Source organism: Salvia hispanica, chromosome 4 (genome assembly GCF_029641045.1).
Source record: "Salvia hispanica isolate PSC_SH4W2 chromosome 4, Shi_PSC_v1, whole genome shotgun sequence".
NCBI lineage: Eukaryota > Viridiplantae > Streptophyta > Magnoliopsida > Lamiales > Lamiaceae > Salvia > Salvia hispanica.
The window spans coordinates 9,709,190-9,717,290 of record NC_142695.1 but is presented as its reverse complement, the minus strand read 5'-3'; the positions used below and the strand labels follow the sequence as shown (position 1 = coordinate 9,717,290).

General features: G+C 44.5%; 1 pseudogene; it reads left to right on the top strand.

Moving 5' to 3' along the window:
- Positions 1-1,193: 1,193 nt before the first annotated feature.
- On the top strand, positions 1,194-7,869 carry LOC148927209 (uncharacterized; annotated as a pseudogene).
- Positions 7,870-8,101: the final 232 nt, after the last annotated feature.

The following is an 8,101-nucleotide window of genomic DNA, read 5'->3' as shown; positions in this document are numbered from 1 at the left end:
CCGTCCCAGATAATTCGACCCAGTATTCCATTTCGAGTCATCCCACATAATTTGTCCCATTTCACTTTTACCATTTTTGGTAGTGGACCCCATATTCCACTAACTCATTCCTACTCACATTATATTATAAAACTAATACTTTAAAAGTAGGACCCGCATCCCACCAACTTTTTCAACTCACTTTCTATTAAATTTCTTAGAGCATCGGCAGCGGTGAAGGTTGCGGTGCTCGTCCGTCCGTGCCGCTGAGCACGGTGCCATCCGTCCGCCGATGATGCTCGTCCGTCCGTGCTCTTAGCTAAGAGCACGTCCGTGCCGCTGAGCAGCACACGTGGCGACGTCTCATTCGCCAACGGCATAGCCGTTAATTTTTTTTTAAAAAAATGCGAAATTAATTGAAAAAAATGTTTTTAAATAAAAAAAAAATATTTTCCCACTTCCCAAAAAAAAAATATCCGTTTTATTGCCACTTTTAATTTATTTTTCAATTTTTTTCCCCCAAAATTCACATTTTCATCTATAAATACCCTCACTTCAACACAAAAAAATCACATTCTCATCTATTCTATCATCATCTACATTCTCTCATCTTTTTTCCTCATACTCTTTCATCTAAATTCCCACCACACTACAGAATGTCCGGCTCCGGCGATCACCCCTCCGGCAATCGCGGTTGGAACCACGATTGGTTCGACTCCGAGGCCGGATTTAGTCCGGAAACGCAATTTACGGTCCCTCCTCAAACCCAAGGTTCGCAAGCTTCGGGTGGCTACTGTCCTTACCTGGTGCACGACCTAAACGCCTCCGGGTTCAGGTGGGCACCTGATAAACTCATGTTTTAGTCGGTTTAATTGGTATGTTGAGGTGCTTAATGCTGAGTTTTGATGCTTGAATTGTCTATTTTCAGCCAATTAACCTATCTTTTGGAGTTTCATGTGTTTGTTGAGTGTTCTAGGATAAGTAGATATAAAAGAGGCAAAAATCCGGCCGATTGTGGATAGGAGGCAGCAGGGCCTTTAAAGGCTACACCCGGTCGGGTGAGTTTTACTCTTATAAATTCTACCCGGCCGGGTAGGACTTGAGGACCAGAAGGAGCCGGTAAACGACACCCGGCCGGGTGCATTTACAGCACAAATATTACACCTGGCCGGGTATCCTAAAGACAGCGTGACGAGTCCAGAAAGGGGTCTGAAATGGTCACCCGGCCGGGTGGATTTACAGCACTAAAATCCTACCCGGCTGGGTTAGTCAGTTTGACGGGTTTGACTTCTGAAAACGCGATTTTTGACGGAAAAATCAAGAGAAAAAGGCAAGGGTTGGATGGGACGAGATTCATTCTACCTTACCGCCTCCAACACTCACACACACCCCCAAGAACACTTCTAGAGAGAGAATTGAAGATTGAAGACTCCAAATCGGAAGATTGAAGACTTCACTCCATAGATTCGTTCCACAGGAGTTCTTAGTATCTATCTTTCATGTTTTTGTTCGGATTCTTTGTGTTAAACTTAGTTTTCTCCATGAACACGAGTAGCTAAACACCTTTTGTAGAATTCTTGGTGAAGATGCATTAATTTCATAGTTTTTATCCAATTGATTTTATTCTTACCTTGCTCTTGTAGTTATTTGATTATTCTTGGGTTTATTCCTTTCAATTGCTTGATCACCATTTGATTGTGTATGATTAATTAGATTAATCGGGAGATGAAATAATTAGTCTGGAAATAGGAATAGTTCACACCTTAATGCAATAAAACTCGGGAGAGTTGAGGTTTTGAGTGAGTTCTTTGACCTAATCGAGCTTTTGGGAGTTAGGGGTTTTAGGATTAGAAGGGGACTTCAATCCTAGCACTTAATCTACAGGTTTCTCACCTCGGGAGGGGGTTTAATCTACAATTGTGGTCGACTTAGTAATTCTAGAGACACCAAAAGGTAAGACAATTTGATTGGATAAGAGCTTGGAATTGTGCATCGGATCCTTGAGTTCTACAATTTTCTCCATATTATCTTTTCACTCCGTGTTTATTTGTTTTTATTTATCTCTTTGTTCATTATATGCTTTTCGTAGTGTTAGAAAACTACCAAACCTTTCATGATTCTCTAGATAATAGTCAACATTTATTCGTGGTAGTTAAGTTGATACGAATTTGTCTCTGTGGGATACGATACTCTTGCTTGCTAATTGCTACACTAGCCCCGTACACTTGCGGGTATCACTTGTGTTAAAATAAGTTGAGTCTAGTTTTTGGCGCCGTTGCCGGGGACAATTTTGTGTCAATATAGCTTAATATCGTGATAATAATAGAGATTACTAATCTAGATTTTGTTTGCTTTATTTTTATTTTTGAGTTCTCTAATCTTTGTGTTTCCTTGGACAGGTTGTATGCACACGCGTTCTAAAGGTCTACCTTTAGAGCCAATCGATCTTGAGATCGAAGCATCCAACAGGAAGAGGAACGCACTGAGGAGGTTAAACCAAAGGATTCGGGTATCTTCACCCGGTCATAGGCGTCTACCTTCTCCTGTCCAGAGAACTCCTTCACCAAGTCCATCTCCACGCCCATCTCCACTCCTAATGGCGGACGCGGAGAACAACAACAATGAGGATCCTGTTATTCGTCAGCTTCGTGAGCAGATGGCCAACATGCAGAGGCAGTTGGATGAGCAGAACGCGAGACCACTAGTTCAGCCCGTGTAGAACCTGTATGCATATAGACGAGTTGCTAATCCACCAATCAATAACGCCGGGATTGCGGCCAACAGTTTTGAGTTAAAGCCAGGATTGATAAACAGGGCAGAAGCACATGCATTTGGAGGAACAGGTTCGGAAGATGCCAACAAGCACTTGACAAAGTTCATACAAATCAGCAATACGGTGAAGGCTAATGGGGTCTCCGATGATCAGATTCGCCTTAGATTGTTCCCTTTTTCTCTGAAGGATGATGCAAGGGATTGGTATGATAGCATGGACCCCAACTCGGTCGAGACTTGGGATGCAATGGTTGAGCTCTTCTTGGATAAGTACTATCCACCGAGCGAGGCACTAAAGCGCCAAGCTGAAGTCATCTCTTATGCAATGCATCCTCAAGAGAATATTCACGAGGCATGGAAGAGATTCAAACACCTGATGAAGAGATGCCCCAACCACGGGTTAAGCCCGGGGCAGCAGATCGTAACTTTCCATAGAGGAGCCACTCCGGAGGCAATACGCGAGTTGAATATGGGCGCAGGGGGGTCACTCCTTAAGTTGGGAGAAAACGAGGCATTAGAGGTGATTGAGAGGGTGTCATCCAACGATGATGGGTGGAAAAATGAGAGAAGCAAAACCTACAGGGTGGCGTCCACATCGGATGTTGACAAGATGGACATGATGTCCAAGCAGCTGGATTTCTTGACTAGTAAGTTCAGCAGTATGGAAACAGAGCCAACCGAGCTCGAAAGTGAAGAGGTGAATTACGTGCACCAAGGCGGCAACAATCGGAATTTCAACAACAACTACCGCCACAATCAAGAGGGTGGTAACTTCAACAGCTTTGGGAATAAGGTACATCCCAATTTGTCTTATGGGAATCCTCACAACGCCCTGCAGCCACCTTTGGGGTTTCAAGTTTCGAACGGACAAGTCATTGAGCCGAAGAAGAATGAGCTTGGAGACGTCTTGATGACGTTTATGAAGCAGACAGGGGAAATAATGACTAATTCTGATAAGAGACTGAAGCAGGTAGAGACAGACGTGCAGAGCCTGAGCATTCACATGAAGAGCATCGATACTCATATGAGCCAGATTCACAGGCTGTGGGTATTCAACATCAACCGGGCCAGTTTCCCTCACATACCATTGTCAATCCCAAGGACTGCAAGGATTGCAAAGCCATCAATCTGAGGAATGGCAAAAGCTATGAAGGTCCAAGCATGCCTGCAGAGAAGGAGAAAATCTCACAAGAAGAGGTGGTTGTAGAAGATGTAGTGGAAGAAGAGGAAGAGCCAGTGGAGGAAGCACTGCCCCCCAAGGCAAACACTGTGATACCTGCACCCCCAGTCGAAGTTAAAATTCCATTCCCACAGCGGGTGCAGAAGAAGAAGCTAGATGATCAGTTCTCTAGATTTCTTGACATTTTCAGAAAGGTACACATCAACATTCCGTTGGTAGAGGCGTTGCAGCAAATGCCTAGCTACGCCAAATTTTTGAAAGATGTTATCTCCAAGAAGAGGAGATGGGTGGAGCACGAGACCATCAACTTGACGGAAAGCTGTAGTGTCATTATCCAGAAGAACTGCCCGCTAAAATGAAAGATCCTGGAAGCTTCACTATATCGTGCATAGTGGGGGATAGCCAAGTGGGCAAGGCACTGTGTGACTTGGGAGCGAGCATTAATCTTATACCGTTCTCGTTCTTTAAGAAGCTGAAGATTGGGACACTGAGGCCCACCACCATCACACTCCAGATGGTCGACCGATCTGTGTCGTATCCAAGGGAGATTGTTGAAGATATACTCGTCAAAGCCAATGACTTCATCTTCCCTGTGGATTTTGTGGTGCTTGATCTGGAGGAAGACCGGAATGTTCCTCTTATACTGGGAAGACCTTTCCTAGCTACAGGGAAGACAATGATCGACGTGCAGAAGGGAGAGCTCACACTCCGACTTAATGATGAGAGCGTCACATTTTCTATCTACAATGCAATGCAGAGGCACGATGATGAAGATGCAAGGAGAATAGAGCACTGCAACATGGTTGAAGTGGTCGATGATTGTGTAAAGGAGGTGGCCCAAGCCATCTCACCACAAGACCAATTGGAGCGATGCTTATCATAATCTATCTTCTCTCCTTATTATAATGATATTAATGAGCCTAATACTAATTTGTTAAATTTTGTAGGTGCCCTTAATTCAGCAGAGAAGATCCCTAGGTTTCGACAGAAATTCTTACCGTTGAAGGATCCGAATGAAGAGGAGAAGGAGGAAAAGAAAGAGTAGTTGAAGCCGTTGCCGTCACACCTTAAGTACGCATTTCTCGGGGAGAATGCTACTTACCCGGTAATTGTATCATCTTCACTCACTACTAATGAACTTGATAAATTGCTTAGAGTGCTTAGGAAGCATAGGGGTGCAATTGGGTGGTCCATCTCGGACCTTAAGGGGATAAGTCTTACGGTTTGCATGCATAGAATTCTTCTAGAAGAGGGGTCTAAACCCAAAGCTCAAAACCAAAGAAGACTTAACCCGATAATGCAAGACATGGTGAGGAAGGAGGTGCTTAAGTGGTTAGATGTCGGGATTGTTTATGCTATTTCGGATAGTGACTGGGTAAGTCCCACCCAAGTGGTAGCTAAGAAGGGTGGGATGACGGTAGTAAAAGGGGGAGATGATGAGATGATAGCCACTAGGTTGGTAACCGGGTGGAGAGTATGCATAGACTATAGAGCTCTTAATGCTGCAACTAGGAAGGATCATTTTCCCCTTCCATTCATTGACCAGATGCTAGATAGGTTGGCAGGGTATGAGTACTATTGCTTTTTAGATGGCTACTCCGGATATAATCAGATCTTAATTGCCCAGAGGATCAATATAAATCTGCTTTTATTTGTCCTTATGGTGTGTATGCTTTCAGGAGGATGTCATTTGGCCTTTGCAATGCCCCAGCCACCTTTCAGAGGTGTATGATGTCCATCTTTCATGACATGGTGGAAGATATAATGGAAGTCTTCATGGATGACTTCTCCGTCTTTGGTAACTCTTTTGATAATTGTTTACAGAATCTAACTCGTGTTTTACAGAGATGTGAAGAGACACACTTGGTACTCAACTGGGAGAAGTGCCATTTTATGGTGAGAGATGGCATTGTGCTCGGGCACAAAATATCTGCAGGAGGACTTGAGGTGGACAGGGCTAAGATAGTGACGATTGAGCAGTTGCCACCACCGTCCAATGAGAAGGCTGTGAAGAGTTTCCTTGGTCACGCCAGGTTCTATAGGCGGTTTATCAAGGATTTTTCTAAAATTGCTAGGCCTTTATGTCATTTACTTGCTAAGGATGTTAAGTTTAATTTATCTCTTGAATGTTTGCAGGCCTTCGAGACATTGAAGAAGGCGCTTGTGAGTGCACCCGTGCTCATCTCACCGGATTGGTCACAGCCGTTCGAGATCATGTGTGATGCTAGTGATGTGGCCGTGGGATCTGCTTTGGGCCAGAAAAGAGACAAGATTTTCAGGGTGATCTACTATGCAAGTCGGACCCTAGATGCGGCGCAGGCAAATTATACTACTACCGAGAAAGAGATGTTGGCGGTGGTGTATTCGTTCGACAAGTTCCATCCCTATCTCATTGGGGCGAGGACTATTGTGTTCACAGACCATGTCGCCATCCGCCATCTTTTCGCCAAGGTGGATGCCAAGCCGAGACTGATATGGTGGGTCTTGCTTCTACAGGAATTTGATTTAGAGATTCGAGACAGGAAGGGATGTGAGAACGTGGTAGCTGACCACTTGTCGAGATTGGAGCACTGTTTTGAAGGGGAGAATTTGAAGGTTCCCATCAATGAAGAATTCCCCGACGAGCATCTCTTCTATGCTCAAGGCTCATCTCCATGGTTTGCAGATATTGTGAATTTCTTGGTGGCAAAGATCATTTCGGAGGATTACAAGTCATATCAGAAGAAGAAGTTCTTCCACGACGTCAAGTTCTACTTTTGGAATGAGCCGTTCCTGTTTAGGCGATGTGGCGACATGGTGATACGAAGATGCGTTCCCAATGATGAATGGGAACATGTGATGAGAAAGTGCCACTCAAGTCCTAGTGGAGGACATTTTGGAGCCAACCGAAGGGCGATGAAGGTGCTCCAATGCGGCCTTTATTGGCCGAGTATCTATGGAGATTGTCAAACCTTTGTACTCTATTGCAATGAGTGCCAAAGGACCGGGGGAGTTTCGAAGAAGAAGGAAATGCCCATGACTACTATTGTGGAGGTGGAGCTTTTTGATGTATGGGGATCGATTTCATGGGTCCCTTTCCACCTTCATCCGGGCATCAATACATACTCTTGGCGATCGACTACATCTCGAGGTTGGTAGAGGCTATCCTCACTCACGCCAACTCCTCCAAGGTTATGATTAGCTTCGTTCAGAAAAATATCTTCACAAGGTTTGGGGCCCCAAGAGCGCTGATTAGTGATGGGGGGTCCCATTTCAAGAATAGGTGGCTCGAGCTCGTGTTGCAAAAATTCAGTGTCAAGCACCGAATCACCACTCCCTATCATCCTCAAGGAAATGGCCAAACGGAGTTGGCTAATAGAGAAATTAAGGGGATACTTGAGAAGACGGTGAATGCTAATAGGAAGGATTGGTCGATGAAGCTTGATGATGCTCTTTGGGCATATAGGACGGCGTACAAGACGCCGATTGGCATGTCACCATATCAATTGGTGTTTGGCAAATCTTGCCATCTTCCGGTGGAGCTAGAGCACAAATCCTATTGGGCGGTGGAGCAATTCAATGCGGACTACTACAAAGCGGGGAATGAGAGACAACTTCATCTCAACCTTCTCGATGAATTCAGAAATGAAGCCTTTGAGAACTCTTCCATCTACAAGGAGCGTCTCAAAACTTATCATGATAAGATGATAGAGAAGAGGGAGTTTGCCCCAGGAGATTCCGTGCTACTCTTTAATGCACGAATGAAGCTTTTCCCCGGAAAGTTAAAATCTAAGTGGTCCGGGCCGTTCAAGGTGAAGACAGTGATGAAGAATGGGGCCATAGAGCTTCAAGGTGATGATGGAAGGATCTTCACAGCTAATGGCCAAAATGTGGAGAAATTCCATAACTATGAGCAGAGGGAAGAGGTGTTCGTGCTCACATTGGAACGCGCCCAATGAGCTTATGGAAGCGTCGAGCATACGACGGTAAAAATTGTGCTATAGGGGAGGCAACCCCTAGTAGGTAATTTTTATTGCTTTTGTGTGTGGTTTTTGTTTTTGTTTTTGGTGGTGTGTTTTTCTTTATTTTTTTTAGAATAATTCTCTCCGTGAGTAGCCGGAATTGGTATTATACTGGGTATGGTGTTGATTTTTGTGTAGGAATTCGAATTTTACACGGAGAAGGCATCGA